The sequence below is a fragment of the Mesocricetus auratus genome, unplaced genomic scaffold (assembly GCF_017639785.1).
Source record: "Mesocricetus auratus isolate SY011 unplaced genomic scaffold, BCM_Maur_2.0 Super-Scaffold_100007, whole genome shotgun sequence".
NCBI lineage: Eukaryota > Metazoa > Chordata > Mammalia > Rodentia > Cricetidae > Mesocricetus > Mesocricetus auratus.
In genome coordinates, this window is record NW_024429191.1 from 46171460 (window position 1) to 46182956 (window position 11497).

Sequence of the window (11497 nt, forward strand, 5' to 3'; positions counted from 1 at the left end):
TCTCTCTGTTTCTCTCCACATTTCTCTCTCCTTTTCTCCTTCCCTCTCTCACTTCCCTCTCCTTCTCTCCCTCTCTCCCAGTCATTATCTTTAACTAGAAGTAATACCTCTGTCAATTGCTAATGCTACATTTAGTGTTTGAGGACTACTGTCCTATGACATGAAATCTGTATTATTTTTAAAAATCTAATTCATTGCCTCTGTTTTTAAAATTGGTATTGCCACATAAACATATAAAAACAACTTCCCTGAGCTGCTCCTCCTCTAGCTTTTCCTCGATGCTCATGCTGTTCACCTGTTCCAGAAACCCATTGCTGCCATGCACTCACTGGCTTTTCCTTCAGTAAAGAATTTGGCACCTATGAACATAGTGGAGCAGATGCTTTCGTTGTATGAATGTGCCTCTTTTGGATATATGCCTAAGAGTGGAATTGCTGGGTCTTGTGGTAGATTGATTCCCATTTTCCTGAGGAATCTCCATACTGATTTCCAAAGTGGCTGTACGAGTTGGCACTCCCACCAGCAGTGAAGGAGTGTTCCCCTCTTTCCACATCCTCTCCAGCATAAATTGTCTTCTCTGTTTTTGATTTTAGCCATTCTGACAGGAGTAAGATGGTATCTCAAAGTTGTTTTGATTTGCATGTTCATAGCAGCATTATTTGTAATAGCCAGAACCTGGAAGCAACCTAGATGCCCCTCAACTGAACAGTGGATAGAGAAAATGTGGTACATTTACACAATGGAGTATTACTCAGCAGAAAAAAACAATGGAATCTTGAAAATCGCAGGTAAATGGATAGCCCTGGAAGAAACCATCCTGAGTGAGGTAACCCAGCCACAAAAATACAAGCATGGTATGTACTTACTCATATATGGATTTTAGACATGGATCAGGAGAGTGCCAGTCTGCACTTCCACTAACAGAGAGTCTGGGAAACAGGAAAGAACCTAAAAGAAAAGAGAAATGAGGCAAGATCCTCTGAACAGATGGGGAACATGGCTAGGGGTGGGGGGAGAGGGGGAGCTGGGAAATAGAGAGGGGGAGAAGAGGAAGAGAGAGTAGGTCATGGAGGAACAGGAAGGTTGACTGGGGGTTAGGATGGGGGAAGAGGGAATCATAGGTTAGAAGACAGATCAGGCACCATTGTGACCTCTAGTGATCTAAAGGGATGACACCAATTGGCAAGCTAAGCAATAGTGTAGAGACCACCTCGAATGCCCATTCCTGATAATGAACTTGATGTCTATAACCATCCTGGAGCCTTCATCCAGTGACTGATGGAAGCAGAGGCAAACACCCATGGTTAAACACTGAACTGAACCCAAGGAACCCAGCGACAGAGAGAGAGGAGCGATGAGCAAATTGGCAAAGAATGGGCTGGCAAAACCATCAGAGACAGCTGATCTGAACAGGGGAGAGCTCTTGGACCCCAGACCGACAGCTAGGAGGCCAGCATGGGACTGATCCAGACTCCCTGAATGTGAGAGTTAATGAGGAGGCCTGGGCAACCTATGGGGTCCTGAGCAGTGGATCAGTGTTTATCCCTCGAATACTAACAGACATCGTGTGTCTATAACACAAAGAGGGATGTTCTCTCAGCCTGGAATCTTAGGGGAGTGCCTGGACTCTACCCTGAGTGAAATGACAGACTCTAGATATCCCCTATGTGGAAGGAATTGGCAATAGGGTGGGAGGATGGGGGGATGGTGGGAGGGTGCGGGAGGAGGGGAGGGAGAGGGAACTGGGATTGACATGTAAAACAAGCTATTTAAAATTAAAATAATAAAAACATTTAAAAAAGAATTTGGCACCTGCTTTCCCTTCCACTCAATTCTTAGAACATCCCCATGAGACTCCAGTGTCTGACTCCTACCTCTGTTACCTTCTCTTCTAATCTTCCCCCTTTCACAGTCGCACTCTAGACCATACCTTCAAGACTTCTCAGTCTGCAAAGCCACTAAATCAAGCATCTTCCCCTTGACTTCATAGCTTGCCTGTTCATTGGCCTCTCTGGCATTTATGCTTTCCCACATCCCTCATATCCATAAAATGCCATTTTATCTTTATTTCTCTTCCAAAGTAAGTAAAGATTCATAACCCAGTCTCTGATCACTTTGTTGGCCTGTCTCTAAACTCTTTGTCATTTTCTATCCTCTCTCCATTATACCCAAGTAGAAAGACAGTTATTGTGACAACTCCTGTGGTTGCCTTCTCCACATTCAAGAGAAAATGGTACCATTATAAATTCATTCATACTAGTCCCTCAGTGCTAGGGTTATATAGTAAGTTTCTTAGATCCCTTTTAAAAATTGATCCTTATTTAAAATCTCCATTCTCCTTAAAATCCTGTTTTCCTCTTTGACCTCAACAAATGACTTCATAGTTCATGTAAAAGGGAAAAAAATAAATCAGGATACTAGAAAATAGAAGTGCCCCAGTCTTATCTCCACACAGCAATTAATGTGGGATGCTGGTAAGAAGTGAATTCCTGATAGAGCCTAAACCCAGGAGGACTGTTAGTGTGTACTCTCTGGTGGACTTACCTCAAAACACAAGGATAGAACTGAAAGACCCAATCCCAACATCAAAGTCAGTCACACGAAAGAAAAACCAGTGAACTCCAAGACACAGCACTTGAAAATATCCAGTTATAAGAGAAAAATAAAGAAACAATGAAGAAATCATAGGGGATCATAGAACAGCATCAAACATATAAATATGTGAGCTATGGGAGTGCCAGAAAGAGAAGAATGAGAAAGGGGAACAAAAAGCTAATTTAAAGAAATACTGGGTAAATTTCCCCCAACCTTTGGAGAGATGTAGATCCAGAACCATGAAAGTTGAAGGATCCCAAGAAAGGGTAACCCAAAGGAGACTGCAAGACACATCATGATCAGATTGCCAGCCATTTTAAAAGCAGCGGGAGAAAAGTGACTTATCTCTTGGGGACCTGTTAGAGGAAATCTGTAGGAGACTGACAGAGAACTTCTCCTCAAACTAGAAGCAAGGGGAATCACACACTCAGGGTTCTAAAAGAACTACAGGCAAGAGTGCTGTGCACAGAAACGCCATCCATCGGAGTTGAGTGGAAAGAAAGACTTTCCTTTCTTCTTTTTTTTCAAAAAGACTTTTGCAGGCAAACAAGTGTTGAAAGAATTCATCGCTGTAAAGGTTATCTTATGAGAAATAATGAAGCAAGTCCTTCACATTAAAATTAAAGAACTCTAAGCCAAAACATGGTGACATAAACTCACTGCTTAAGGTAAAAGCACAGTCGATCCAGAACACTGTAATATTGCTTGCTTGCGTTTGTGTTTGTTTCTTGAGACAGGGTCTCACACTGCACCCCAGATTGGCCCTTCCAAGCTTGCAGCTATCCTGTGTCAGCTTCTTAGTGATGGGATTAGAGGTGTGAGCAGCTACTCCTCACTTGAATGCACCAATAGTGTAATGATTAAATAACTTTTAATTCTAGAATAAGCTAAAATATAAAAGTATTAAAAATAGCTACAGTTGAAGTAACTTGTTAATAGACATACAGTGTAAAATGTATGTACAATGTGGTACTAATAGCATAATAGGTTTTAACTATATATTTGAATCGTATACCTGTTATATATATGTGGATATCTTGTGTTGTGTAAACAATCACTGGTGAAAAGGGGAAAAATTCAAGAAACACTGCTCTAGTACACACAATGAAACATACTAAATCACTAAAAAGTAGATCTTGCCACTTGTAACTACAATGATTCAACACAGAACATTATGCTAAGTCAAATAGGCCAGACACACATTGCATGATCTCACTTCTATGTTGGAATCTAAAAGGTGAATTAATAGAAGCAGAGAATATAGTGGTGATTTCCAGGGGCTGAGAGGTAAGGAAATGGGCAAATGTTAGTGAGAGGGCATAAGTTCTCAGGAGATGACTATGTTCTCACATGTGTGATGATAAACATGCGGATTAGGTTGTGGTAATCACTGGGGACATGAATTACATATAGTGCATTTTATATATAAAATCATCACACTGTAAACCTTGAATGTCAGTAACTTATCCATAAAATATTTTAAAATAAGAAAGATGAAAATGAATGCAAGGAAGTGGGAATTATCCCACATTTCTACAGCCATGTTCTTCTTTCATATAAGGAGTTATCTCCTCCAAATTAAAGTCACCTCCTCTCCTTGGCACTAAACACACCCCTCCAACCTTCCTGGGAATTTTATGCAATGGAGTATTTTTCTTTTCCGTTCTCTTCCTGGATCTCTTCAAATTTACTGAATTCTTTTAAATTCTCCCTTGTCTATACTTTCCTCCAGCTGTTGTCTATTTGCTCAACTTTCCTTTCTGGGTATCTATGAACAATATAGCATATTCATTTCCTTACCGTCCCCTACTCTTCGACTCCTGCTTTCCTAGCTTTTGCTCCCTCTGCTCTCTTTCAGTGATGTCTCTATGATCCTTAGTGATTTCTTATTCCAAACCAAACAGTGTGTCCTTAATTAACTTGGCTTTCCTCACCAAGACAGAATGCCTCTGACTAGATTTTCCTTTCGGAATGTTCTCTTCCTCTGATTTCTAAGACTCGAGTTTTCGCTGGTTATCTTTGTGTCTCTAGACATCCCTTGTCAGTTTAGTCTTTTTCTTCATTTTTTCAGTATGCTTATCAGCTGAATGCTGTTACTGTCAAATCTTCAGATGCTTCTGGGAACTCAGCCCGATGGACTCAAGTCACATTTTAGGCCCTTCCCTTTTAAAAAAGTAATCACAAATATGACATAATTTAATGGATTAATGGGTTACTATGGGGTGAGTGACTAATTAGTATGGGAGTTAATGCTGCTATAGTCTTACTATACAATAGGTACTCTTTTGCATGCTTTATCAAAGGTTCACTTCTTACAATAACTCAGTGAAATGGTATTTTTTTCCTTTTTACAAGTGAATAATTTGAGCTGTTTGAACCAGGTCCTGATTCTAGGGTCCACATCCACTCTATTGCCATTTAGAAGAATCAATAGAGTGAGATTAACTTGGAAAAGGATATATAGGATGTGTCCTGGACAATACTCCCCTTGCCCTGCATATTGTTTTTAAACCTATATGAGTAAAAATTAGCCTTCATTTTTTCAGTATGCTTATCAGCTAAGTGCTGTTACTTTCATAAGGTAAAATGTATCTTTTAAGTAGTAATTATAAAAGTATGCTTCAAGAAAGCTTCTGCCCATCTTTATATTTTAAAGCAATTTGTGACATCATCTCCATAGACAGTGATACATGACAACCCCATACACAACCAAATTCTTTCAGTGTGTTTTAGTGGGCATCACACTTTGTGTCTCAGGACAGAATTGATGCTGCAAAGGTCCCTCCATTTTCACTTTCATTTTCTCCCTATATGACTTCATACATTTTCTTGGCTTCTAGTACCATCCATACCTTATGAACTCTGAATTTATATTCCAAGCCTAATTCTTTCCTTCTCTGAGATCCAGGTCAATCTCTGCTAATAGTCACTCCAAAACTGAAATAGACAAAATGAATTCATGCCCTTCCTCCATTTACCTCAAAACATGATTATATCTGATACCATTTCCTATCGCAGTGGATGACAACAGTTGCTCATGCTCAAAATCTGGGGATCAGCCCGACATACTTATAGTTTTCACTTTTTCTCATACCCAATAAATCAAGTTCTATGTTAGTTAGTTTTCTATTGCCATGACAAAATACCATGACCAGAATCACCTTAAAGAGAAAGTCTATTTTGACTTTCTTCAGAGAGTTAAGAGTGCATAATGGTGGGGACCGCATAATAGTGGGCAGCTAGAGTAGGAAACTGGCTGAGCACATTTTGTCAGTACATAAGGGAGCAGAGTGAATTGGAAGTGGGGCTGGACCATAAGCTCTCAAAGCCCATCTCCAGGGCTGTACCTCCTCAGCAGGCCTCCACATCCATAACTTCTCAAATAGTGCCACTCCCTGGACACTAAATCTTCACAGACATGAGCCTGTGGGGAAGGTTTCTTATTCAAGTCACAGGTCTTTCCTAAACAATTTAGAAGACCATCAACTTATATCTTGGCTGCCATCTTCTTCAAACTACCACCCCTTACTATCTACTCTGTCACATACCTGTGCTTCCATCCCAAGTTTCAGACATTCACAGTTGCAGGCCAGAGATCTGATGACATCGCTTTCTAGTTTAAAAGCATCCCTTTGCTTTTCACAAAAAGGCCAGAATCCCAAAAGCAGTCCTTGACTGATTTACAAGCTTCACTGGTGATACTAGCTGAGTCATAAAGTGGGAAGAGGAGGGTATCACCAGTGAAGCTTATAAATCAGTACAATATGGTTCTTCAGCTTCAAGAACCCTTCATCACCTCTTACCTCCTTGTCTTTGACAAACTGTGATTGCTTGAATAAGAATGGATGGAATAGGCTCTTATATTTAATGCTTGGCCACAAGCTGATGGAACTGTTTGGGAAGGATTAGGAGGTGTGGCCTTTTGGAGGAGGTGTGTCACAGGAGATAGGCTTTGAGGTTTCAAAAGTCAATGCCATTCCCAGTTAGCTCTCTTTGCCCAATGGCTGTGGATCAAGCTGTGAGCTCTTAGCTATTCCTTCACTCCACCATCATGGATTCTAACTCTCAAAAACCACTTACTGAATTAAATCCTTTATTTTATAAATTACTGTGGCCATCAGGGTTTTATTACAGCAAATAAAAAGTAACTAAGACACAAGACTTAATAATCTTCAAAGTCTCAGCTAGAATTATGTTTCTTTAAGTAAATCTTAATACACCCTGAAGAATAATTTATAACTCAGACTATAGAGATGATGTCTTGGCTTACTGCTCTTCCAGAGGACCTGATTTCAATTCCAAGCACCCACATGGCAACCTACAACCATCTCTCACTCCAATTTCAGGAGATCTGATGTAATCTTATGGTTTCTGTGGGCACTAATAACACACATGGTACATAGATACACATGCAAACAAAATGCCCACACAATTAAAATAAACAATTTAAAGAAGAGTCCATACCTCCCAGCAATGTGTATCTTTGTCTATTACTCACTGTAAGTATAGATGACATATTTCTGCCACATTAAAATTAAGCCCTATGTGTGCATGCTTGGGATCTTCCTTATTCTATCCTTAGCATTTAAAGCAACTGTGTGATACTTGGATGCTTTTTCCTGTTCAGCTCTTGATCCCAGTCTCATCCAGCTGAGTTACTACATAAATCATGTCCTCTATCCTGTTTTTATTTTCCCATCCAAACCACAGATCCTTTCTTGTCTCTCCTGTTGCATTTTTGGATCCTATTTCATCTCTTGGTTTGATGCATTGTATCTAGTCTTATCTCTACTGTCAAGTTATTCTGGGCCATATCCTCTTTCCTCTATTTTGTTCTGTCCTATGGCTTCCGCACATCTTCTTACACACCCTAGCTGGCTGCCCCAGAGCAGTGACTTCTTGCTGCCTTATCTCTCTTCCTCGTCTAAGCTTGCTATCTTCTACCTTGCTTCAGCTATTCCTCCCCATCTCACCTTCCTATTCACTTTTGTCTTGTCTCATCTGCTCAGTTACTGTATTGGTTCACTTCTCTAGTCTGGTCATTCTATCTGGCCTCTCTTATTCACTTTCTGCACTGTTTCATCTCTAACCTCCATTTATTACTCCATCTTCTCTCTCGCTCTCCCTCTCTCCCTCCCTAGACTACCACATCTTCTCTCTAATTCTGGTATAACCTCTAGTCTTTTCTCTCCTGTTCTATCCTAATTCATCTCTCCTCTTCAATTGTTATATCCATTGTCTCCATCCTGTTACTACAAACAAGTCCAACTGTAACATATTTTTTTAAAAATGCATTCTTCTTTGATGTTTTCTTGGTTTCAACACTTTTAACCAATTGGCAACCATTTACACAGTAGAATTATAGAATCCCAACATACCCGCACATAGCTGGTTCATGAAACTAAAATATTGACCCCATTTCTCCTCACATTGCATCCTATCTCTTTACAGTCATTTCTCATGGATATCCTGCCACTGTGGATACAGTGTACTCTTCTTTCAATTCTGTGGTGGAAACCAGCTGCCAACAGTTGTGGCAGTGACACCCTGACACTTTTTTTTGCATTAAAGGTATCCTAGTGCCATACCCGAAACTCAAAAAGTAAAATAAATCCTAAAAGTGTCTGTGGCGTTTAATCTCCAAGGCCTCAGAGTCTTGTTGTCTAACTGGAATTAAGCAGCTGAGGATTTAAGGGGCTATCAGCCATAATTAAAATTATCTGCTGATTTATTTTCATTATAGTCCATCAATACAAGGGAAATTAGATTCTCAAACACTAATTACTAATGTTACCTGAGCAGTGGGGACAGCATATGACTACCCAAGTCTGAAACAACAGACAGTGAGAAAGAAAATAAGATACATCTATTAAATTCCACAGCCCCGGGAATCAGTGGAACCCTAAAGAGCGAAACAGACCAGAGTTGTTAGAGAAAGTTGAAGTGTTCCGTTCTCTCCCTTCTGAGACTCGTTTTCCCTAGCTCTGTGCCTTGGAGTTAGTTCTAACAACTAGCAGGTGCTGTTCCTGCTTCATGTGGTGGAAAAAGAAGAAAGGTGCCCAGAAGCAAGGAAAGAAAGCGGTGAGTGAGTAAAACTACTGCATGCGTTGGGGACAAATAATGCTATTCCACCAAGATAGAACTTTCCCATTTGTATCCAGCAACACAAGGACACAAGTCTTGACATATATCTGTCTTTCACACTCCAAGTATTTTTCCATAGTTCTGTGTGTCGTGGTTTTAGTTTATTTAATGCTTCCTGGTTTTGGAAATATCAACTTCTGGTTTGTGCAATAGGACACTGTCACAATATATCGAGTCGAGTGATGGGGGAGGAGGTGGAAGGGATGAGGAAAGGTTCATCAAAATGAAGTGTGTATGAAGACGAATTATGAGGGTCTATGATTTGCAACTCAGATTAAAAAACATAACAGGATAGTAGAACATACCTAGCATGACAGAACAGGGAGCGGGGAAGCAAACTGAAAGTGAAGGCAAGATACCCAGGTGTTGGAAGAAGTACATAGACTGCAATGAATGACTGACAGAAGAGAAGATCTGTAACTTTCCCCAGTAGGGATGGTGGTGGAGGCCACAGAGTAATTCAAAAGAAAACAGATACCTATTGGATTTGCTGGATTTTAAGAAGTTTTATTAATGTGCTGACATGGCTGGACACCACAGAAACTAGACTATGAATATCTCCGGTCCAAGATTCAACTGCCACAAAAATGTATATCTAAACCAGAAAATAACCTGCTTACTGGACATTCCTTAAGCACCTAAAGTCCTTTACAACCACCTTAACCCCTTTAGAGAGTCAGGAGTCCGGGTTAACTGTGACCCGACTTCCTCATGGAGGAATGTGTGCCTCAACACCCCCTACTGACACTGTCCTGAGCATTTGATACAGAGAAATGTGCAGGATTGAGACTGTAACCAATTCACACCTAATGATATAATTTAACATAATAATGTACAATACGTAATTAATGTTTATGACCATAAGGTTAAAATAGTGTTAACATTTTCCCAGGTTTGTTTGCAATAGATATAAAAGGACAAAGCCTCAAAAACCTGCATTTCCTCGTTTGTGAGGATAAGAGAAGAAGCATTACCAGTAAAAAAGTGTTTATTGGGCTGTTGAACAGCACATCCAAAATATATACTCTGCTTTGAAATAAGGTGGTCCTTCCCACACGTATGTAGTCATAAAGAACCAAACGAGTACAAGGGAGCTCAGCTTCATTTCCTGAGTTCTCTGTTTAGACGCCCCTTAGACAAGCAAGCCCAGAGGAGTTGTCTGCATTCTCCTTCAGCGTTTCTTCTCTTCCCCCCCCCCCCCCGCCCGCCTGTGCTCCATGGTGTTCTCTGATATCTGCTATTGTGGTCCCTGATGCCTGCCACTACTGCATCACTGTCCTGTTTCGGGGCTTTCAGGACGGTAGCTGATTAAAGGTCTGAGGCTTAGGCACACAGCAGTCTCTTTTCGCTACTGATGAACTCTCTGCCTCAGTCTCGTTCAAATATTCTTTTTTCACCTTCCAGCTCCAAACAAATTTAATAAATAGTTACTATGTCTATAGCAGTGATGAAAACTTCCAAAAGAGGTGGGAAAAAATGAGTTGTGAAAAATCTTAGAGGATCAGAACAATTATCTCTGTGGCATAGAGCCTAATAATTTGGGCAAGCCACTCACTTGTGTGGGTTGCTGTCATGAAGGTTAAAAAAGAAGAAAAAAAAACCCGATCACCTATTTCATAGTTTTATATCCAAAGGCAATTTAAAATTATAGAAGATTTAACCTGCTGGTATGTGAAAGACAAGTCCTACACATTTATAATCTAATAGGATTATAAAAAAGGCCACCTCCTGAATTAGCAGTTTAAGTCAGGAGACAGCAGTGGAAAATACCACGCCAGATCACAGGGACAGTCAGAGTGAGTAGATTTCCTGTCATATTTGGCAGCAGCTGTGCCTGTGTCAAGTTAGCCAAATCCAATTTCTACCTTTCAAGGGCACGTGTGGGGGCCACCCACCCACCTTCTCTGTCCACGGGGAGACTTTTGTGGACAGCATGCCTTTCCTCCCACCTTAAGTAAAAGGATGTAGTACCCACCTCATTGGAGCTACAGCTAGCCTTGAGCATTTCCCCGTGCCCTAGGAACTCGCGTTTGTGTCTCCTTCCGTGATGCAGTAGAAATATGCGTGGGGCATCACATGGCAGCCTGCTGGCCCTGCTCTGGAAGCACGAGTGGGGGACACCTGTGGCAAGCCCTGCAGAAAGGGAGCAGAGCTTTTACGCAATCCCGCCTTGTCACATCACTGTCCCAACGCCACTGCCTAACCTTAGACTTCACTTTCTCCTTCATGTTTAGGCTTGCAGACTTCAAAAGAATCTTTCTAAAACCCGAGCCTTGCCTAGGAATTTTCTTTTAATATCCATCACTCAGTGCTTCCAGTCACAGTGTCAGATCTAAAGCTCCATCCAGACTCCTTCATGGCTCTAAGCACCAACAGATCAATTAGTCCTACTCTCTTCACGTCAGGCTCATCCTGTCAAGACAGCTTTATAGGCACGAGAGTAAGTAGGAACCTGGCTTTGAATTTTGTGATGAATGATACAACATCCAAGCCCGGAGAAACAGCCTCTGAAGCCTTGGATCCCCATCCCCTATCAAATGCCTATAAAGAACCCTAAATCATCTTCTGTCAAATTATTTATAGGTGACAAGAAATATTTCTAATTATATCCATTCACAGCCACAGTCAGTGAATATTGTGCAAAGAGATTGCCAAAAATGGTTTTGCCAAGTAGGTCCCCAACTAGGACAGCTGAGGTGGCTGCTGTGTTTGCAGAACGGGTCTCTATAAAAGTGAAGCCAGGGTGCCTCTGTCCCGT